The sequence below is a fragment of the Calonectris borealis genome, chromosome 1 (genome assembly GCF_964195595.1).
Source record: "Calonectris borealis chromosome 1, bCalBor7.hap1.2, whole genome shotgun sequence".
NCBI lineage: Eukaryota > Metazoa > Chordata > Aves > Procellariiformes > Procellariidae > Calonectris > Calonectris borealis.
In genome coordinates, this window is record NC_134312.1 from 28716998 (window position 1) to 28741579 (window position 24582).

The 24582-nt window shown below is 38.6% G+C and overlaps 1 protein-coding gene across 2 annotated transcripts in view; it reads left to right on the forward strand.

The window, feature by feature from the left end:
* Window positions 1-1768: 1768 nt before the first annotated feature.
* The window catches only part of TFEC (transcription factor EC), a 64770-nt gene continuing 41956 nt past the window's right edge, over window positions 1769-24582 (forward strand). For both annotated transcript variants that reach the window (XM_075147355.1, XM_075147365.1), the window contains exon 1: window positions 1769-1930. The gene's annotated coding sequence lies outside the window, so the exon portion shown is untranslated. The remainder of the gene's footprint in view (window positions 1931-24582) is intronic.

The following is a 24582-nucleotide window of genomic DNA, read 5'->3' on the forward strand; positions in this document are numbered from 1 at the left end:
ATTACCAAGTCTCTCAAAGATATTTACCAGGACAAAGCCTTTTGAGATTCTTAGGTGGAAGGTTTATGTAGCAGGGAAATATCACAATAATGACATTTTAATTTAATTATTTCTCTAACAGTGACAAAAGGAAATGTTCATAGCTTGGTGAGGGAAGGCAGCTGACCTCTGTTAACAATAATGGTTGTACTTTCTCGCAAAGTGCATTCCTTAAATAAAAGAATAAAGAATCACCTCTGGATCTCAGGGAAAAGGGTTGCAGGATGCTGGAGGGCACAGGGATGCTGAACAGAGTCCTGATCAGCCATTTTTCATGGAAATCAGTCAGGTGGAAGCCACAACAGGGAACACTGAGGAGAATGTATCAGATATCGTATCTGCCAACGTGTCATTGGCCACCCAAGAAGAGAGTGACTAGTCCATCTCTCCTCTCTCCCCTAAGGCCAGGCCTTCCATTCCTGTCCCCTTTGCCACCCTGATCTCCTCCATGATGGTTTTTATATCACTTGCCACAATTTTCTCTGGCTGGAGGTCCAACCAGGTTTTCTCATGAAAAAAAATACTTCTGTGAGCGTTGTCTCGTTTGTGGAGCTTTGAACCCATCTCAGCTTTTCAAGTGTCCTGTGGGGAGCTAGGCTATCCCTGTCTAGAGCAGAGCTCAGGTGGAGGCAAGTGCAGGTCCCATGATATTTTTTTAAGTTTTGCAATGCTGTGAGAATCGCGATGGCATCTTCAGCAGCTTTAAGAGAAAGCAGCTCTGTTTCAGTGTGCGAGGTGGACAATATCCAAGTGTTTTATCTCTGTCTGATGGTTTTGTCCCTGTATAACTTTTTGGCATATTGGACCTCTTTCTTGCTTTGTGAGATCAGAGGCACTATTAACTTCTTTCAGTATTGTTACTAAAAATTGTGAGCTGCTGTTTGAAACTCAGCCCCCTTGCTTTTCGTTTTGTGCAATGCACCAAAAACTTGATTGTGAGTGTGAGACCTTTCAAAGTACTTTAGCATCTTTCGAGTAAAGAATAATTAAAACAGGAAAATACCATGCTAGTGGTAGCTCATCTGTCATTGCTCGTGTATCCCAATTCTTGCCTTTCATGAAGGGTTAGATGAATCCTTTACTCTAACTTTACACAGAGAATAATACAGTGGGAGAGGAAATGGGTGTTTCCTGAACAGGACTCGGAGATGTAACTCCCACCTTTGGAAGTATTTGAATGTGAAGATTCAAACATGCCCATAGCATTTAAAGCAGTTATAAAAACTGGGCTTAAGAAAGACAAAATTGCCTCCCTCAAGGCTTTAGCATATAGGCACTACTCTAAGGAAAAAAAAAAGGCTTAGGGGACTTAGCGTGATTTCAAGTTATTCATAATTTGGAAGAAATCATTGCATTACAAGAACCTATCCTGATTACAGAACTTGTTAATCTCAATCCAAGATAAACAGTCTTCAACACCACATACACCTGAGTTGCCCTTTTAAATACCCAAAACCTTGATCCATATTCAGGGCTTTTTTCCTCAAGTCTCCCTGCTGTGATGAAAGAGTCATCTCATCTCGTATTAATTTTGTCTCGGTACACAGAATATTATTATGCTATAGCTTTTGGGGCAGGTTTTCTCGTATATTTCTGATAATTTTGAAGCTGTTAAAGTAATAGCTAAAATTTCCACCTCACTTTCAAAAAACATGTTTTGTTTGTGAGAGGAAGGTGGTGTTATGCAAACTTTGCTGTGAGCAATTGTCTTTAACAGCCATCGAAAGTCAGATATAGAACCAAATTTCTAGCAGTTCCTTAAGAGGCGAACCTTGTCCCCACCCTTGATGGGAAGGGAAGCAGGATCTGTGAAACCCCCGGCTGCTTGCTTCCCTCGGCATTACTGACCTCCGGCCACGTCTGCCATCCGCGGTGTGCCTAAGGAGCTAGGGTGAGTATGGGGACAGGCAAGAACCTGTCTCCAGGGATCATTCTGCTTCTCGGTAGCGGGGACAACCAGCTGGCAGGGTCTAACCTGGGTTCAGGGACTGCAGGAGAGGGTGCAGGGCCTCGCAGCGGTGGTGGCAGCCCTGGGGAGAGCCCAAGCGCCCATCCCAGCCTGGTGGGCAGCATCCTGCTTCCCGGCGGGGGTGTGCGAGAGCAGCAATTGCACAACAGGGCTTAATTGTATAGTCACTAATAATCGATTTTAATGCTCGTATTTTAGCTGCCATTGAACTTGCAGTGTATTTTTGTGGCAGGAACTGGTTGGTTAAAAAGATATTTTCAATGCCATCTGGATTTGGACTGCATTACAATTAAACTATTGTACTTCTATAGCCGTAGCGTTGCACCATAGCTAACTGGGTTTAAGTTAGACCATTAACTTAATAAACTGCTTTCTGAGGAGACAAGAAGACTTAATTTCCCTGTTTTATGAAATTAAATTTGTTGTACTATATAAAACAGTACATGCTCTTCACTGTTTATTTACACAAAGCTTCTGTTGAGTTCAGTGGAAGTTTTGCTGACAAATTCAGAGCAAGACTGTATTCAAATAATATTTACATTACACCACACTTTTGCATCGTGCAGTTTACCCCTTCCCCTCATCCATTTTATATTTAATTACGAAATAATTTTTAGAACTATGGGGACTTTAACAATCATGTATGTACAGATGTTAAGTCCATGTATATGGATGTATAGACAAGTTATATTCATTCACAATTAAACCCTCCACCATAAAACCTTGATTCTAAATATAGACAATTTGTCCCCAAGGGAAAGGAAAATAAACCCCACTGATCTAAGGAAAAAACCAATAACGTCCCTCTGTCTCCCAAACCTATAATTACTATTTGGTATCTAAAGAATTTAATCATACTTGGTCTTTTTGCCTCCATGGTCATGAACAAATCTCTCAAATTTGGATGTCCAAAATGTAGATGAATTTTCAAAGCCTGAAAGTGATTTAAGAGCATGGTCTACAATAAGATCAGTGGGGACTGGCATTCCTGAGTCACTTTTGTGGTTCTCACAAGAATATCTTGAATGTGTAATTTCACATCAAAGTCAATATGCTCGCTGCAATGCTGAGGGGAGCAACTGACTTTTGGAGAGCTATACACAAATATATTCTGGTACTACCATGGCAACTGACAGCGCTGAGTACTAATTTAGATGCCTAATTTTAAATTAAGGTAAATTTAAAAAATCCATACTTATTTATCCCAAGTCATATTGTAAAGCTGCTTCTAGTTAGCTCATCTTATCTGGGTCATTATAAAAGTTTGACATCTGGGCTAAGCCAGTTGTCATTGTGGAGAAGCAAGATCTAACACAGAGCAATCAACTCACCTGTTTTAGACATAATCAGGACACAACTCCCTAATTTTATCAGAAACTTGTATTCTGGAACTGACATGCATTTGTATGGAAGAAACATAGCAAAAAAAAAAAAGGTAACAAGGTTATATTTGAAGCCATTCTTTTCATATTGACCTACTGCATGCTCCCCAACCTCAGGAATGCCCAACACCTTTGCTGAGTGGGAGAAGGCAAATGTGACCACCAGTCTTGGGGAATAACACTTGCTTACTAGAGACGCACTTACGTACTCTGCTCCAGGGTAACTGGTTGTGTTGGATGAATGCAGGCGTGAGGGTGTACACAATTGCAAATGCAAATGTATTTAAGAAAATGGAGGTGCAAATTAGAACTTTCTAAACCAGGTCAGTAAAAGGCAAGATTGCCCTTGAGCTGTGCTTTGCCATAGCGTGTTGTGTTTTAATCCATCACTCTAAGTTGCTTCACCTTTAGAGAGTTGTACAGCCAGTGCAAAAGACTGCAAATTTTCCCTAGCAGTTGTTCTCCCTGTACCAAAAGAGAAAGAGAACATGTCTGTGAGGATCCTTTTGCACAAAGGCATAGGAGGGTTGTGTCACTGGAGTGCTGCAAAGCCAGCTTGAAGCAATAAGCGGTGAGCAAGTAGGTAGAGGCCCAGGATTTGTTTCACAGTCGTTCTGTTACTTTTGGAGGCTTCTTGGGACTGTACCAGTATGTTGCCCATCTAGATGATAGGTAATCTGGCCTAGGCAATGTTGTGGTCGCATCTGCCTGTAACTGGCCTTGTTCCAATGGGGCAGATTCTGCTGAGTCGTGAAAGCAGGGGAAGCAGCACAGGGCTGCAGGCTGTTTTTGGTACAAGGCTGGGAACTGAACAAACTCTTTCCTGCAAGCGATAATTATATCACGGTTCAGTAAAGGAACGCTTGCGAAACCAGGCATGGCCAAGTGCAAAATAGCCTTGCTGATCAAGCAGCCATACCTGTTGGGATCTATTAACTTTTCATCTTGGCAGAGGCTATATAGGTGTGTTCAGAACCTGTTGGTTTGATGTTTCTTTCAGGAAAAAATTAAGTGTAGGCTAAGGGGAAGCTGCTTTTCAAGTCTCAGGCTACACATGTTGTAGGAAATACTTGTCGTTTTCCTCAGTTTTGCATGATGTTTCAAAGCCTTCCTTCTTCAGAGGGTGTTCAATCCAGCTGCCTGCCTTTGCATAAGTGGAATCCCCCTCTTCACCTCCCTCCGTGGGTGGATGTCCTGCAAAGGCTTTAGGGGATGAAACGAGATATTGCAGCACCAAATCATTTTCCCCTTTCTGGATGTTTAAAAAATTGTGACTTTGAAATGAAAAGTAAATCTGCTCAACTAAAGCAAATCCAACCAAATTCAGATAAAACTTTACTTAGGATTGTACTAGGTGCCTAATGTCCTCATATTAGAGAGGTTAATACAGAGGCTGTATTAGAGAGACTTCATCTGCTCTTATGTCCATCCAGAAGTTGGATGTCTTAGCCTGAGTTACTAATGCCAGGTTGCCTTCATAACAAAAGGAGTAGAAGAGAGAATGCAGGAGACCTCTGCGCAGTCCTCAGTTAGCTGTCTACGGCTGGTCAAACAAATCGCCTCCTGGAGATTTCTCTCCAGTGAGAGGATCATCTCAGGTAGAGATGTCTAATTTGAAGTGTGTAAACTTGGGCAAGATGAATCCCATCAGGTAAAAATGCATGGCAAGAAATAGGTCTTGCCTTGAAGAATTTATCATTTATCTAAGGAAGGCAGGCAAAAGGGCAGCAGAAGGATGGCACAGAGAGGTGGCAGGGATTGGCCAAAGTGACCCAGCCCCTCAGTCATTGCATGGGAATACACCCTTGCTGTCCTGAGACAAAGTTCGTCACCATATAACTTGGATCCATTTTAATCTAGTGCACATTATTAATTTTGCCATGTTTCTCCGAGCTTCCTTTTTAAGTCAGAGCTCTTAAGCAATAGTTGAAAGCCTGAGGGTGGGGAAGGGGAGAAGGAAGGATGAGAGGAGACTTCTCACACTGGAGAAAAGGAAGTGCTGAAAGTTTTGCAAGATAATCAGACCCTCAAAAAAAAGTTCAACCTGTTTTGCAGCCAGTTTCAGAGCCTGTTCGGTGGATGCAGTGAGACAAACACATTTCTACCGCAAACCAGTTCAGCAACGGACTTTACTGCAGCTGCTCTCACTTGTACTGATTTGAAAATGGCCAAATAAACAAAGGAAACTTTATTTTTTCTGATTATTATATAAATGATGATGACAGTGCAGTAGGTGGAAATTCACAATCGATAGCACGTGGCTTATGGGTTGGAAATGTGGAAATAACTTTCAGATCACTTTGCACTTTTTCTTTTCTTAATTTCCATTGGCTAAATGTAATTAATATGCCTGATAACCATGAAATATTGTTCTAGTTTTGTTTTTTGCAGAAATGCAATTGCTTTATATGCATCAGAGATGGTATGTGAATGTCAGTGGACTATATTAACAGTCTTCAACATTAGATGTGTTCCACACTGGGAAAAAAAGGAGGGAAAACAGAAACAAAATGAAAATAGTTTCAAAATGAGGCAATTCACCACCCAACAGAAACATGGATGAGATGGCAAACTCAAAAGATGAGAATTAGGAATGATTTGTAGAATGAAATAAAAAGAAAGATGTTTGTAAAATTTAAAACCATCAGCATTCCAGATGTTTACTTAAACAAAATTTAACTTGTGAATCAAGTAAATTTTGCATCCGTGTTCTAAAATGAGTCTTCTTATGAAGAACTTCTGTGTTCTTTTTCATGTTAACTTTCCTCAATCTTCAGTCTCTGGGCTTGACATCTATTTAAAAAAAAAGTCTAAAAATAGGACAGTGAAATGTAATGACTTTGAGCAATAATGGCATGACTCAGACTACTTTTTCTTAGAGTCCACTGTCAACTCAAACTAAGGGTGGCCTCTGTTCAGTTTTAATTGCTAATGTTAGGCTATCTTTCTTGCAGAACTTTAGTAAAGACAGCTCAAATTTTTGTTGTATAAATTATGATGCCATATAAACTTTAATTAAAGGGATCCAGATACTCAGCTACTATATCTCAGGATTTAATGAAACGAGTTATAGCAAGTCGTGATCTCAGCCAATGTGACCAGCATACAAAGATAAGGATGGTCATTTACCTTACTCATGTGAGATAACTCCAAAACCATATAATTGGCAGGAATATACCTAATGATGATAAAACAAAACCAAATGCAGCGTGGGAAATTTTCAAGTTCTGTTTCCATAAATGTTGCAGGACCTTTGGGGTAACATAATTCCTGCTGCTGGTATCTGGGTGCTTGAGACCCCACTCAGGGAGGGGTGTCTTGAGGTGGGTAGTGATAGATGTGAGGCTGGTACCACAGTAAGAGGAGCTGTTTCCCAGTCTATTTGGGGAACCACAGCCAACTTGGATTGACTCTGCCACATGTGTGCCAAATGCCTCTGGGGTGTTTTCTGCTCCCTCTCAGAGTGGATGATGTTGGGGTTGCTGCTCAGAGCACCATGAGCTGTTCAGCAGCTGGAAAGTAAGTTACTCTTTCTTAAAAGAATCCCTGAGAAAAGACAGAATCTAAATACTGTCTGTCTCCCCTGCGGAGTAAATCGTTCTGGAAGTGCCTGTGGCTCCCACAGGTAACGGGAGTGTCTGTGTTACCTTAGTGCCTACAAGTGTTTGATCAGGTCTGCAGCTTCTCGTGCTTTATAGTGAAGTCCTTGAAAAAAGATGTCCAACCAATTATAAACAGCAACAGAAATTTTAGTTTATCTTTATAGTTACTAATGTGATAGCAAGTTGAAATATTCCTACTTTTTAACCAAACTGAATTAATCAACTTTATCTTTTAGTTTGATGCATGTGATGCCTGTTCATTATGCAAAATGCTCAAAGGGTTAAATTAAAGATGAAATAGAACACAGTAACATGCAGGAGAGCCTCCCCCTCCTTCAAATCATATTTAAATGATAAAAAGCCTTTCTACAGAGTTAGATCCAAACTGTAGATTTCCTGTTACATTTAATAATGTAACCTCATACATAATGATAAAACTTAATTCTTGCAAATTCAATTTTTGGAATTACCATAATTATTTATGTCAGAAAATAATTGAAACAATTTATTTTCTGTTTGTTTGAATATTGTTTAAAGGTGACTATTTTTATGCACAAAGATTTTTCTGTCGAATTTTTTCACAGGACTTTCATTTTAAAGATCTTCTTTCATGTTAAGTCTATTGACTTCATTATTTTTCTTCACATTGCTATTTCTGAATTCATACCATTGCAATTAGATTTTATTTTAAATTTTAGCTGAGGAGAAGTTATGTTACATTTGTACATTAGGGAACTGTGCCAAGAGCGTGTGACAATGAGGACAATCACGATTCATATTTGGAAAATGTCAACAACTTTATTAAATGAAATTAAATAAGATAGCTTCGAAGACATACATATTCAGCAGCTACTGAAAGTCTGGGAGTAGCATTGCTTTTTTGCTCCTTTTCATCAAACAGGTGCAAGGAAAACTGTCAAGGAAATTAAAAATATCATATAAATGTTGTCATTTAAGATTTTTGAACATAACTTTATATGCCTGTGGAATTCATCACTAGAGATGTGCGGACTTTGTGCAAGTGAAGAATATTCATAACTGAATGTTATGGAACATTAAAGTAAAACATCTTCAGAGAGCTCCTATTCAGAACTTCCTATTTCATCATCACTAACTTTCAGCTGGAAGTTGCCAGTCACTAACTTTCAGCTCAGTGAATCTCATCATTATTTGGATTGTCTGTACAGCTGTTCTCATGATCACATAACTTCCCTTCTTTTTCCTAAATACCTGAAAATGGACACTGTTTGAGACAGGTAGATAAGTTGGACTACTTTTTCTCATTGTTGCGTTAGTTTAAGCTGCCTAAAATGAGCCTGATTTGTCCAAAAACCATAGGAACTCAAGGTTAAGTGACCAAACCAAACTCTGATTAGAGATGTGTATATATATATATATATGTAATTCATGAGACAGGATTAAAACACAGATTTACAACAGTGCTTAGGGTATATTTAGGAATCTGTTTTTACTGTCTTCCACAAAAATTAAGTTTTTAAAAAGGAGTGATCCAAATGGGGCATGGAATAGAGCTTTCTTGATTTGATGATGGGACATGACAAACACACTGCTCTTTAAATTACACTAATTCCTCTAGAAAATATAATTACAATTGGTGGAAGTGATATTTCAACTACTCCTATAAAGACCAGAATAATATAACATGATAAGAACTAATAAATTGCCGAACTATTGCAATCTTCATAAAAACTAACAGTGGGAATGAGAGTATGCACAAGAGCTCAACAAAGCTGGGTAGTCACTGTACGTTGTATCCAAAGGAATTCTCATCAGTCTGCATCTAACAGTCATGTTTCTCTTTGTAAAGATCAACACCCAACTCCTCTTTCTGCTGACTCACAGTTCCTTAAAACACTTGTGTCTGCATCCACTACAAAAGAGATTCAGAGACTGATCCTAACTATGTTCTCCTATAACAGCCTTTGTTTTCTGACTTGAATGTCAATGTTATGTTTTGTTGTTTTTTTTTAAAGTGTGCATATTTTCAGGTTTAGCAGGATTAAACCAAAACAAAATCTAATGAATACTATCATGCAATTCATGTTACAGGTCACTTAAATCTATGAGAGTTAGCATGTTAATTAATTTAATTTTGACTAAAACATTCAAAGCACACTTAGTCCCCAGATGCATGAACAGATGTCTAGGATAGCAGAAGCATGTATTTAATGCCAGCTTCATGTGCCATGTCTGCACACGGTCTTTAATGCCTGAGCTAAGATTGTCTGATGTCCAGACTTCCCCCTCTAAGATCACATTTAGAAACCTAGATAGAAGTGTTCCTGAGAGTGGCCACTATCTACGGTATTTTGTAGCCCATATAGCTACCATCCCCCATGGTGGGGATTTTCCATACTTGTAAGAATCAGTTCATTTGCACTGAATGTCCTAAAGAAAAAGTGAAACATAACTCTCAAAGGACATGAGTTTGAATATTTTGATCCATCACATGTGTGAAGTGCATTGATCCGCAACTTCAGAAGCGGATGAAAAGCTGGACATGAGCTGGCAATGTGCGCTCGCAGCCCAGAAGACCAACTCTATCCTGGGCTGCATCAAAAGAAGCGTGGCCAGCAGGTCGAGGGAGGTGATTCTGCCCCTCTACTCTGCGCTGGTGAGACCCCACCTGGAGTACTGCGTCCAGCTCTGGAACCCTCAGCACAAGAAAGACATGGACCTGTTGGAGCGGGTCCAGAGGAGGGCCACAAAAATGATCAGGGGGATGGAACGCCTCTCCTATGAAGAAAGGCTGAGAGAGTTGGGGTTGTTTAACCTAGAGAAGAGAAGGCTCTGGGAGACCTTATTGAGGCCTTTCAACTTTTCAACTTAAAGGGGGCTTATAAGAAAGATGGGGACTTTTTAGTAGGGCCTGTAGCGACAGGACAAGGGGGAATGGTTTTAAACTAAAAGAGAGTAGATTCAGATTAGCTATAAGGAAGAAATTTTTTATGATGAGGGTGGTGAGACACTGGAACAGGTTGCCCAGAGAGGTGGTAGATGTCCCATCCTGGAAACATTCAAGGTCAGGTTGGACGGGGCTCTGAGCAACCTGATCTAGTTGAAGATGTCCCGGCCCATGGCAGGGGATTTGGACTAGCTGGCCTTTAAAGATCCCTTCCAACCCAAACCATTCTATGATTCTGTTTCTATGATTCCATGAAGTGATGTCAGGATTACTATTTCCATGTGTCAGCCAGTGTCCTGCCCCATGTATAACGCATGCTGAAGACTAACAGTGTGCTTGCATCCTGTGAAACTCCACAATGGAGAAGAAAATCTCATTCCCATTGTGGTCTGTTCAGTCTGTTCATTAGGGTTGTTGAAGTAGCCCTTGAAGATTTTGCATCTTTTTTTCACTGGGTAGGAATTTAAATAGTGTTTGACCCACCTCAAAGTTTTGACTGCATGAGGAGTTAGTGGCTCTATGTACTTACTTCAGGTATTTGGGTGTGGTTTATTTAGATATGTCTTATGCTCGTTAAAGCTGTGTTTTGCAGCTTTCTTAGTTGTGATCATGGACTGATTAGTAGGGCTGACTCCTCCTGCCCCACTCTGGGAGTGCATTTGTTGTCCACAGAGTCCTATTGATGGGAAAGTGGTGAGAGTAAGCGGGGAACCAAGCTCATAATTTGAAGCACACAAAGGCGGCAGACTTTTGTGTCAGTCTGAGGGGAAAGCCAATTTAGAAATATCAGTAATCATAATAGACCTCATTTTTTCATTTCAGGATATAAAAAATACATGTTGAATCCAATAAGATTAATTAATATAATAAGATGAGAAACTCAAGTGCATGGAGAGTTTTGAGATAAACCGCAAGTCTTTTTTTCTGCTTTGAAAGCACTCTTTGTGTTTGCCCATCTGTAGGAAGGCATGTATGAGAAACAGAGAGAAATACATAGATATGTATTTGTATATTATATATATACTGTCTATAAATTACCATTTAAGGTTATCATTTCAGTTACTCATTCTTTACTGAACAGAAAGATGGGAAGGAGATTTTCTCTTTTATGGTTGAGTAAAGGCCAGCTGTGTTGACTTGTCCTACAGCTTGGTCTTTTCCCGTTGGGAGATCTGTTACCAATGCCATGGTAGAGCTGGATCTGAAAAGAGGGCCTGTACAAGAAGAATATTTGTGGAAAAGCTCAGAATAAGAGACAAACCCACCAACAGACCAATAGACACTTTGCTTTATAGACAATTGTTTATTGGATTTTTTTTTTTTTGTATGAATAGTATATTACATAATTATGTCATTGCAATTTCACTCAGTCATGAGGAGGAATTCTGATAAGCGTGTATGATCCAATTAGAAAAAAAAAATCATCTTCTGAGTGCTCTAGATGTCTGTCTGTCTGCCTTTGCTCTATGCTTAGGGAAAGAGCTCTCATTTGGAAGGGAGGGAGGAGGAGGAAAGGAGTAGCAGATGACTTCAAGTTAGGCACTGCTTGCTCAGCTGTATGATATCTACACCCCTTTATGTATCTGAATTCATAATTCCCTCATCTGAAAATGAAAACCACCCTTTGCAGGGCAAGCGAGACTGCCGGAGACAGCCTTTTTCATAAACAGCAGCTCATCCGCTCTGCTTTCTCTAGAAGAATAGGAGCCACACTATAAGAGTCACTGTGCCTTTGTATGTTTACCATACCTCTTAGATACATTTAGAAACCGTATCCCTGTTGATATACTTGTTGCAGGAATGTAAAACTTTACATAACGTTTTGGATCTAAACTAGCCCATAAATGGACAACATTTTTTTTGGTCTTGATCTTATTGAGTGTTATTGTTTCAGAATTCCTACATTGAAAGATACATGTCTACAAAAGCACTATAGTTTTGAAAAATTGGCTGCGTATATTAACTAGTCCTTAGCCACGTAGTCCTTTTGTGCAAATGCTGCATAAGGTTGTGTGGATTGTAGAGGTAACCCCTGGTAATTGAATAACTGGTGTTCCAGGTGGAGCCCGAGGTGGGATGCAAGTGTTTGCGGTGTCTGCCTGCCTTCTTCCTGCATCTGTCCCACTTTCATTAGCAATACAATTCACACACAACTATTTTTTTCTGTTAGAAAAGTTGAACAGTTGGTGCCAGCCTACATAATGGCTGGCTATTACAATGCCTTCTTTTTTTTTTCATTAAAAGCACTCTGAATATTCATAAAAAGTTGACATTATTTCATTCGCTGTTGCAGGTATATGAAAAGCCTACTGAAAAGAGTATCATGCTCTCTGCTGGATATCTCCATGAATGTTTCTAAAACATGACTTCCCACAAGCATGGAGGACCATACAGCAAGGCAATTAATAGGCACTGAAAGTGTATTCCCAGTCTCTCGTTCCTGCTCTCTTTCTTGTTAGTTCAGAGCTGTATTTATTATTACTTCTTTCATACATCTGTGAGATCCTAATCAAGCGCTCCAATAGATAGACAGAAATGGATGTTTGTCAAATTTCTCACCCCTTTTGACTTCCTCAGTTTTAACAAAAGGGCTTTTATATATTGGATTTTTACCAGTATTACAGAAACAAGACTTTCAGAGTTTATTTCAAAATCAGAGTTGCACTACTGGGAGCTCAAAAATTTCCAGTCATGTTCAAAAAGCAGGAAATCTGCCACATTGTAAAGATGGTGGTTATAACTATTGGCTGATTGTGCCTCCTGAGCAACCTGTGACGTGGGGCAGAGCCTGAAATTTTGTTCTATGTTCGCGAAATGTATAGCATGAGGGGTTTCTGGTATATCACAGGCTCTTAGGAGCGACATGGCTACTGAGTGTCCATGCAGTGCAGCTGCATGGATCAAGTGGGTTGCAGGTGCTGGGCTGCCAAGATGGCAGGAGGTAGATATAAGTGGTGACGATGGGCTGGAACCCCATTTCATTCCTTACTTGTGCTCTACCACCGCTTCTCTGTGCTGCTATAATGCAATAAATAAATAATAATAAGGTTTAATGGATAGCTTTCGCCTGATGACGTATTGAAGTAGTATAAATGGGTGGAGAGCTTGTGATGAGAGAGTTAGGATGTGCAAAAATCATCTTGTATTGGGTTCATGGAAGAGCTGTTAGAAACAACAATGCATAAATCTCTGCTGTAATGAGCATTAATCAGTCTGGGGACCTGATGCATATAAGCAAATGTACTGGTTTTCCCATGAGCTTCAGAGAGCTTTCAAGAATAATAACTACTTTCTGAATTTTGGCCTCCTGCCCCAAAAGAGTCTTCTGCTCTTTGGCCATACAGGCATTGCTGCCAGCCTCAAATATACCCTAACTCTGTCACATTCTGTACTGAAAAAGAGTATCCATATTCAAAAACAAATAAAAATGACAGAGTAAAGAAAGACTAATCATCAGATTTTTTTTCTAAATGCTGTGCTTTGCAATAAAACTCCAGCAGCTGAGGTTTGTGATTCTGTCCATTATTTCCAAGTCCCTATGCTAATTTTTATCCATTGCTTTTCACCTTCACATAGATTAGCAGCTGCCTGTGAACTTACAGCCTGCAGATCCACAGAACATGTTGTAAGAGCTGCAAATCAATAGCAAGCAGCTGCTTAGCATCCCCACATCACCCCACACAGAGCAACACACTCATGGCACATCACTGGAGGGTGAAGCAGACATGCAGAGGGAGTATACTGATGCTGAACATTTGTTATCTCTTCCTTATTGACCAGGGTTCAATGGTTCCAGAAAACATAACTGCTGTAATAATAATCCAGCAGGAATAATTTGCAAGAACTAGATCCAGAACATTTTCTTACATGTACTCTTCTCATGAACTAAATGGCCAGACTTCTTGTTATGGAAATTAATTGTTCCCATGCCTCTCTGTATGTTGTCTTACTGCTATGAGGTGCAGGCTTACTTCTAAATTCTCAGTATGACACTGTGGCTGAGACTAGGTTTTTAAAAAAAAAAAAATAAAATACACACACACACACACACATGTATAACAGAACTAGGTTTTAATCCCAGCTTTATCTGAACTAGCTTTATCTGAACTCTCAGTTATTTTAGTTGTAAAACTGGTGAATGGTTATTATCCCTCAACGTATGAAGCCTTTTTGCATATTAATGGCAGTGAGCATTAGTGAAATATTAAGAGCAGTTGGTGGACTTGCTGGGCCCACAAGTCACGGTGTCTGGGTCTGGGGTTAGCTGGGACTCGTAACTGACTACTACTGCAGGGGCTGGGAGAGGAGCCGTGTCTTCCCGGGGTAGATTCATAATCTGTATTTTTTCCTATGGCAGGCTGCAAAAGCCGTAAATTTGAATAGAACAGGCAGCTGTGCACCACACAGGGGTTGGGGTTGGGGTCGAGGTGAGACTATGTATAATTCATTTAGTTCTGGAGTTTTTCGTTTGGTGGTGGTTCTGCTACTTGTATAAACAAAGCTTTTTAAATGCAAGTTTCAGGGTTAAATAGGAAACAACGAATAACGTTTTCCTAATAAGTGAAGCCAACTTACAGATTCTTGAAATACTTTTGGGAAGCAGGGTTGACAGAAAAATATTTTGTGGACATGCTCCACCATTTCATAACAGACTTGTTCTCAGCTACTAGAACTATCTACACTTCTTATTCATTAGACCATATCGCAGTACTCTGTTCCTCAACTCTCATATAGGTACAAAAGTGGAGAGGAATAAAAAACCCAAAATATTTTTTGTGTGTGTGTTGAAGGCACTGACTTTAAAAAATATAAAAGTGTAACTTGTCATCAGGTATAAGTGGGCTTGGCTGCCTTTGACTCCATTGCAGCTGCATTGATTGACACAACCTAAAGACCTGGGTCTAATTTTTTTTAATATTTCTCTCATAGTTTTGAAAGCAAAACCACTGTTCGAGTCTTTCTTTTGAAACAAAGAATGCATGTAAAAATGTGTCCTCTATGTTCATCAGACATACTGTTGAATTTGATAGTCTTATCATTTGTAAGCTACATATATTGTTGCTTTAATGCATTCCCTCACTACTTTGATAAAAGCCTTAAGATGTTGCCACTAGTCCTTTGATGTTTCCTTCTGATGTTACAGTACCTCTTTTTTTTTCTTCTCTTCCAAAAAATCTGTTTTGCATAAACATGAGCAGGCAAGACATTTCTTGTTAAGGATAGAAACATCAGGTTCTATCAATAAAAGAACAAAACCAGAAGGTATATCCAGACTTTTATATACTCTTGTCAAGCCCTTATAGATGAAAAAATACCCTGCATGGGTGTTTACATTGTAAACATATTTGAGCAAACATATTTCACTAGTTAAAAAAAAAAAGCAAGGTAGGCTTTACAAGAACTAGATCCAGAACCTTTTCTTACATGTACTCTTCTCATGAACTAAATGGCCAGATTTCTTATTATGGAAATTAATTGTTCCCATGCCTCTCTGTATGTTGTCTTGCTGCTATGAGGTGCAGGCTTACTTCTAAATTCTCAGTATGACACTACGGCTGAGACTAGGCTTTTAAAAAAAAAAAAAAATACACACACACACACACACGTATAACAGAACTAGGTTTTAATCCCAGTGAATTTTCTTGTGATGCAACAATTCATTTTCTAATAAGTTGTTATAGGAACTCTGGAAGAAAAAATCTTTTATTAGTAAGAAAATACTTGCATATCTAGTCTGGTCCATAAACTATCAGTCTACTAACAGGGATTAATTGGTTATCATAAAAGAGAAAAGACTGAATTTTTATATTTAGCTTCAAAGCCATGTGTCTTATCTTGAAAAATAAAATTGCGTAGTCTCTTTTTTTACTGGGAATAAGTAAGGGATTAGTAGTAGTAGTAGTAGTAGTAGAGATGTTTCAACTAAAGGTCCCAGTGAAGAGGTGGTGCTATTGTCCCAATGGGACTGAAATAATCCTTGCTCCAAAGATTTTCCAAAATAAAAAAGATATAATAATAGTGATAAATAAATATTATTATTCACACTTATCAAGGAAAATACATTAAATGTTTTGCTCAAGGCTGTATAGGGAAAATGTAGCAAGGGCAGGGACTGAATACACAGAACTCCTGAGTGCCAATCCACTGTAATTTAAATTACTGGCAAATGTTGTGGAAAGAGTGATTTTCCTATGAATGGCATGACTGTTTTGCTGCATTCAGGAAGAACCTAGTGTAGTGGAGCCGCAACATGGTCTGGTGATTAAAGAATGTTAACTTAAGCCAACAAATGCCAGCTTGTCATCTTACTTCTTCCAAGACATACATATCTTTTGGCTAGTCAAAATTTTATGATCAATTCTCAGTAACCTAAATAGGCATAAAATATGACTTTGTTGCACAACTGAAGCGTGGTACGCTTCTTAAGGATTTTTTTCATAGCTCACTAATGCAGGATGCTCTTGACAATTACTGCTTAAAGCTTCAGTCCTACAAGCAATTGTCCATGTATTTCCCTGAAATCAGTGAAAGCCCTTTGTAGGATAAAATGGGAAAAGTGTAGGTAGTTGCAGGATCAGGGCCTAGAAATGTATTAGCAAGGATAAAGACATTCTTGTAACAATAAGCAGTGATTAAACAAAACCAAACAATCCCCCCACTTTCACCACCCCCCCAATGAGATGGAAGTAAGTAGAGACAAAGTAAGCTCCTACTTACCTAAGGGGAAATTTGGGAATTGGAAATAAGTAGGTTAAATAAAAACTATTTAACTGTGGAATCAAAAACTATGCAACCATAAAAAGTTCTAGAGGAACAGATAAATGGAAGGAACCAAGTGATTCTTGAGAATTAATATTTATTAAATACATTTATTTTTTCACCCTACCTCAAATCAACTACTGCTTTTGTGTCCACCTTCTGTCTTCACTGTGTTGTTAAAGCTACTGAGTTCAGACTCAGGAGGATGGAGACATGGCCTTCAACTTCCATTGATCACTAGTAGAGAAGGTCACAACTCCAAAAGATCCCTTTTTTTTCTAATCTGCAATATTCTATATACTCTATTTTAATACTGATTGATTTTACTGTACAGCTGTAAAACAGAATCTGGAATTTAGCTCATTGATCAGAGTGTGAATGATCTCTATATTCAAAGGCTCACATGTAGACTTCTATTTCCTACTGCTGTGCCGGCCACTTCTTGCTGTAATCCTCTGTTTTCACCTTCTTATCCTCAGCCAAAAAATATTCCAGGTCCCTCTCTTCTCAGTATTTGAAGTATGGTTAGTAACCAAATTAGCTGTTGCCCAGGGCTACTTTTCCACCTTTCCCCTCCCATCCATGGTGGTTTTTGCACAGTGGACACACACCTTGCACACTTTGACATAAAATCTATTTCAAGTAAGTTTCTGTGTACATCCTCTAAACAGTGAAACTGTACTGCTGATACTGCCTTCTTGTCTATGAGGGAGGATAGACTGGCATTTGCTTTAATGAAGCAGTTAAAGCTCTAAGTTATTTGCCTGCCTGTTCACTGTCTGGTCCAAAATTTGCTATCTTGAAGAAAACCCTAGCAATAAAACAACCAGATCTACTTTGCATCCATAAGATGATCAAAAACCCTGCTGGGAGTATCACTGCTTCTTGTTTTGCTGGTAGTCTTTTGTATGATCCCCAGCCCACATGGGCAAAGGACTTTCTGGCTGATGTACTCTTGTGGTCTCTTCAGCTTCAGGTGTAACATCAGGACCCTTTGTTATGTGCAAATACAGAAAGTTAGCTAATCAGGATTTTCGGCATTCAAGCTTGTTTTTACGTTGGACATGTTCTGTTTCTTTGTTTTGTTTGATAGTTAAACACTTCTTCTATGTAACCACCCAGGACATTTTATTTTGCCAAACTGGGAATGCCAATCCTTTATCTTTATTATGGTAGCACTGCTTCATGCTGCTTACTGCCAGGGCCAGTTTTAGACTTGGCACCTAAGTAAACTATTCACTAGAAAACTGGAATAGGGTCTACATTTCTTCTTATTATTATTTTCCAGCATTCTCTGGTTGTTATTGTTTTTTCTACTTTCCAGCTTGTGTAATTGCCTTATCTTTTTTTTCCTTTTTTTCTTTTGAGTTTGTTTAGTTTTCATTATGATGACAGACTCATCTCTCTTTTCCTTGACAGTTTTATTCTACCTGTTTTCTTGGTGAAGGGCTTTATTTTTGCTTTTAAGTGTTCTGGTTAGGAATACAGGGATACCCAAAATACCTTCTAAGTAGAAACTGAACTTAATGTTCTTTCCATTGCTTAGTATTCTGACAGCTTTTTATTGAGCTCTAATTTTTTCTACTTACATTATCAGCCTAATTTAGCCAGTTGGTCTAACTTTTCTAATTTTTCTTAGTCATAGTGTTTTCCTCTTTCATAATTGTATTAAACGAAGTTCTTGTTTTGTGCCTATTCATCCTGAGTCAGCATTTCCTGTTCTTCCCACTGCTCTGAACATTGCCTCAAAGCTTTCCAGCAAATAGGAGGATAATGCCATCTGCAAATCTCAGGTGACTTGAATATTCTCCATTGATACTGCTATGCTTAGTTTCTCATTCAAGGTTTACGGAGACCTTCATGCAGGAGAAAAGTGCGTTGGTGATATAATTGAAAAGGACCTTTTCACTTACCTTGTGAAATGTAAATTTCAAACCAACTGCACTATAAATTTTTTTGAAGAGAGAAAATCTACAATAATGTAAAGTGTACATTTGGAAGTGAAAACGAAACTTGAGTAGTGGACATGAAAATCTTGCTTCAGGAATTGAAAATATGGGTTAAATTTATCTGAGCTGGAGACTCACAGATTAATGTGACAAGCTAAATCCTTCTGCGGGAGATCCAGCTGTGGGGAGAGACAGCAGGAATTCTGCACTTCAGGTAGCGGGATTTCATAATCTTTAGGGACGGATACTCTTGCCCATCCTGACTGTAACAGCGAGCTGTGCACTCATGCTGCTGTGGTCAAAGAAGGAGGGATAAGGCAAACAAACAGCTCAGAGACCAGCACAGCTACAGTCTGAGGCCACATTTACCTTTGCTGTCCTTTCTGTCACTTTTCTGTAAGAAAGCCTTCCCCACTCTGGCAAGCATTTATGCATCCATTAATTCAGTGGGATGGTCCTGAGGGCCACCAATGTAAGGATAAAATCTGGACTTGACTGAGAAAAATAAGGGTGTTACCGAAATGTAACCTTCCTACATTTATACTCTGCATACAGCTAACGAAAAGGTGATAAACCCAAGTAAATCTCAGTAAATTGTGTTGTTAAACTACTTTGAAACCGTGCTGAATAAACTGGGACTGTGAACTGGGTTGAGAATAACCATAGTGTTATGTTGAAGGTAATTAACGCATTCTAGATTATAACAATAAAAGACTGTAATAGGAAGAGTTCTGCCTCTGTGTTTAGGCTTTATGGCTTTTTGAACGGCAACAGTGATGACAGACTGACAAAACGGTAGGAAGGAAACTGCTAACATGGCCATACTATTATGCTATTGATTTCTTTCAACATCTATTCTTCAGTTAACAATGCATTTAAGATGCAGATAGGAAGTTTCTTTCCTTAAAAGTGCTGTATCATTTCTTTTTCTTTAACTGAAATTCCAGCCAGAGTTAAGGAAATACCCTTACGAACCACTTCTCCTTTCTCTCCCTCGAACAAACTGGATATACACAAACAGAGACGTACGTTATTTATGGCCAGATTTGCACTAGTCTTTTCTTGTTTGCCCTGTTGTGTTCTGGTACCTGGGCTCTGGGGCGATGCTGTTTTGTAGAGGTGATAAAACTGATAGAAATCCAGCCACTGCCAGTAGGTGACTGTGTTGGCACACCAATGTTGCTGCACTTCACCTGTGTGATGAAAATCAGGCTAATCGGTTCTTGCTTTGTGTGACAGAATCACAGTTTTATCTGCCATCTTCTTAAGGCAGACCAAAGAGACTACTGTTTACCTTCTTTCCATAACATGGCCTGCTGATTATGCTGATAAATGCTAATTAACTCACTTGATAATTAAATAAATTTGTTAATACTAATAAACTCACTCACTAAATCTTAGTGTTAACATTCACAGCACACACTTTTTTGCAGTACAAACACTGTGACATGTTTTCCTGCTGAAAGTTCTGTTGCAATATACTGAAGACTCTTTAAAATACTGTTATCATTATTAAATATTCTTACTTTCAACTAAAAAAAATTAATTATGGGCACAGAAGGGTTTCACACAGATACATAGCTATGATAATAATTTTTCTAGGCAATTCTAACTTAACTTATTTTTAACGTGTACATTCCTTTCCACATTAGGACCGTTGCATTTGAAAGACTTGTACTGTACAATACAGCTTATAGTTAATACTCTTAATAATGACTTACCAGTAGTAATCTTTAATTCCATATTCACACAGAACTCTCATTTAAACTAAGTGGGAGTTTCTCTTGATTAATCCCAGTAAAATCAATCATCTTTTGTTAATTAACATGTTTTTATTTAGTGGATATTGGCTGAAAACTGTGGAATATTTTGAGTTTACCCTAATATCACTCCTCCAGCACCTATTCTGTAGTGTCTATTAAGTGCACAAATGTTTGTTGTACCTGAATTGAAATGGAATTGCTGTAAAGTACAACTCTAACACTGAAGGACAGGTACTTGTTTCTGCTAGGCTGCCTTTTGATTCTATTTATTGTGTTTTTACAGCAGTTCTTACTCTAAAGGTTTTTAAAGGCTGATTTCAGAATTTACGTAATTATAAAAGGAACTGAATTTTGATCTGTTGTAAATTAGAAATGGTATTAATATCTTCTCTTTTTTTTGTTGGCTAATTGAGTTACTGCTGAATGGAACATGTTGTGAACTAAGATTAGTTTAAATACACGTCAAACGGCAAGAGTGCTTGCTCAGTTCAGTACTGAAAGTACCAATTATGCTATTTTTGTGAGATTTCCAGTCAACTGCAGAGTACAGCAAAACATAAGGGTTTGGAGCTTTGCACTCTGTAAGTGTTCTCTGAATGAATTCTCGGCTTTCCTTCTCCTCTTTAGCAGATATTCATCGGGGTTAGGCTGAAAAGTATCTTTTCAGACTCAAACATGCAAAACTATAGTTCAGAAAAGATTCCTCAAAATAAATTATACAATTTTAAGTAAAAATTTATATTCATTATAATTTCTGGTAATATTAAGTGGTTTTTCACTAACAGCTAGGCTCTTTATTTAACGCTTATTTATATCAATAGTGGCAAACATAAATCCTATGAAATTATTAAAATATTTCAAGGGCCACATAATTACTGCACTGTAAATCCACTGTTACTACTCTCAGAACATAAGTGGAAGTGTATTGCTGAAAGAATATACTGATTTGTAGCTGGTGTTCAAGTACTGAAGGTAATGTTTGCTAACCCCATGAACAGCATGCCAACCGCATCCTGAAGCATGAACATGGTCAGGTTCATTGCCACTTATAGCCATAAAACACATTTGAACACAAAATGGACCAAGTGGATTTAAAAAAATGCTCTTAACAACTGATATGAAATTTTTTTTGTTACTTTTTTCTCATATAGCTATCCTTGATGTGCCGTTCCTGTTTTTGACGGAAATGTCACCTACTGCTGTCAGCTAACCCAATCTATCTGCTCGCCTTGTATGAAAGCACACTTTGTGGCCGGATCCTAAGCTGGCTCAAAATGATGTCGCTGCCTCGATTTCACAAAAATCGTGTTGTGAAGCTGAACCTAAGATGCCTACTTTGAAAGCTTCCCCCCTTGCCCTCTTTATCATTCTGAGACTGAGGAAAGCAATAGAAAGCACATTTGTCAGGCTGAAGCTGGTTTTGTCTGTGTCTTTTCAGAAGCTATAACCCTTCACAGACTGAAAATAACTTGTCCAACAGATTAGCCTCCCTGATGTGACTACCTCACCAAACTACCTTATGCCACCGGCTTTGTTTCCTCCATCCTTGCAGTTCATGTGCTGGGGAGTGCATACCTCAGTGCAGTTTGTTTTCAAAATGAGGGAGGACTGAATCACACAAAAAGGGTTAGTAATAAGCAGTGCTGTCATCTGGTGGTGAAATTGTTACCACTTTTAACAAACTGATCATGCTTTTCAACCAATGGGTTTCACTTTTTTTGGGAGGTTGATGTAGTCGTCTTGGCATACAGTCATGAATCTTTCATATTAGAAACAGGCAAACCCACTGGTTTTATTCAAAATCACTAAACCTTTTACACTTACTCTATTTTTGAAGAAAAATAGCACACCAGAGGCAAGGTTACTGTGTTGAGGTTTTGTTTTTTTCTTCTTTAGCTTGTGCTGCCAAAACATCATAAAGTTATTGGAAAGTGCATTATAAATGTTATTATTTGTGTGCAAACACTACTTGTTCAATGGAATGAAGAAGTAAGGACAAAAAGTCATACCCCTCCCTCAGAAATGTCAGTATACTCAAATGCCAAAGTACTATTTTCTCCTCTTAAAATTTTACCATCAGTACTTTTTTCCACGTTATATTTGATGTCCACATCCTTACATACCAGGAAAATACACTTTTCAGATCTAGCTTCTAGGATTGTTTTGCTGTCTGTAACTGAACAGCAAGGATATTACCGCCATCATTGCATCTCAAATGATATAGTGTCTACTCACCTGGGGAGCCAGGAAAAATATGTAACCCACAATAAGAAACTTATTACTTCATGCTCCTTCTTCATACGTTTTAAGGCTCACTTCTCTCTGAGTTGTCTTCATCTTTAAAGTGAGATACAAGTGAGAAAACGGTAGTTGTCACATGAAAACAATTAGAAATCAAAGAACAAATCAAAGTCTTTTGAAACTATTCAGGAATTTACTAAAATAGCCATCACACCAGTGATCTTTCTTCTTTTGGTTCATTCATTTTGAAGTTCAGCCACCTGACTTTCTCATCTACGCGTAAAGGTAGTACACATATACCTACTCGTTCTCTCCAATGTTAGACCTATATTCCAGATTTTACCTGTCGATAACAAAATAGACTATATGGATCTTCATAATACAGTCATCATTTGTCTTTTCTGAGTACTTTCATCTGAAGTTAAATTGTTAAAAATGCTGACATTAAATTATGAAATTTCATGTCTACAAGCACTTTCATTATTCCTGATCCCTGTATCAGCCTGTGTTATATGAATCCTGTATTTTGGACTAAATTTCTTTTTGACATACGATATTTGTCAGAAAATCTTGAATGTCTGAATGTAATACATCATTCTAATGATGGATTTCCCATGCTGCTATAACTGTAATTTTTATGGATCTGTGTTAGTTGTTGCAGTTGACAAACACAGAACTTTCAATACTGCTAATTTGTTTCTTCTACAAGGGCTGAACAAACTGCACTGGTAGAAGTTCATTAGCAGACGATTTTTAACTAAAACTTAGATGATTGTACTTTCTGTATTCAAAACTGATTTTCCTTGAATACGTGTGTGATACCCTCTTCTCCATTTAATAGCATCTTATTCACTGAACTAATTTGAATGACTTCTGGAGATAGAGAGAAGTAGTTAAGTAAAGGTATCAGGACCTAGCTGTTTAAACATAGCTAGCCATACCGAAAGTTTCTTTCCATTCTTTCAATGTGAGAGTCACATTCGCTGTCCTTTAATAACACCAACAATAAAGAAGAACTGGAACAGTAAAGATTTATTATATTCGCAGATCTCAGGAATCAATGAGAGCATGGACAGGGTCACTGCGCAGAGTCAAAGTAAGGATATTAGCCGGGGTTTCATAATTTGATTGTGGTCCATTGTTATGCTTGTGTGGCCTATTAACTGTAGTGGTTGCTTTTATTCACAGTTTAGATTTTCAGCATAAATTCTAACTTAAATCAAAGAGATAGTTTTGTAAAAATACTTCCCATAGTTTGCTTTGCTTAACTTTATAGACTGTTTTTATAGTGCAATGTTAAAAACTTGAGTCTTTTCTGCCAGTGGAGACCACAAACTCATCGAGACTCATTGTTATTTTAAAACATGACAAGCTGGCCTTAAGACCTTAGGGATCCTTTCTTCAGAAGTCAAGCTGGTGATGGATAAGGAGCCATCAGAGCTGTGTGTGTCTTAACTGCAGGAGTTCAATTAAGAAGCCAAGAGTGTCTCAGGTATACTGGTGCAAATGGAAGTGTTTGCTTTGATAATGTCTCTGTAGCTGCTCAGTGCAGGTAGTTGGCTTCCCCCAACTCATTTCTGATTGCACAAGGAGGTTAGCACAGAGGAATACCTGAAAGGATTGAGCTCCATCAGTGCTCAGTGAGTGCTAGAGAATACCACAATGGGGAAATGTTATCAAAATCCCTGCGACTGCACGGGGATTTGACAGGAGATGGCTAGCTGTAAGATTTAGCCTCTAATAGCCACAGCCCTGAGAGCTTTGCTGTCTTCCTCTCCCTGAGAAAAATGCTGTTCTGCTGCTTATGCTGTGCAGAGAAAATTTCCTTATCCAGCACTGGTTTCTGCAAGGTCTATTCTGAAGTTCTTTTGCTTCTACGTTGCTCTTGGTTTTCATAATGGTTGGCAGCATGACGGAGAATTTCCCATTGGCTCCCCTCCTACCGCACATTT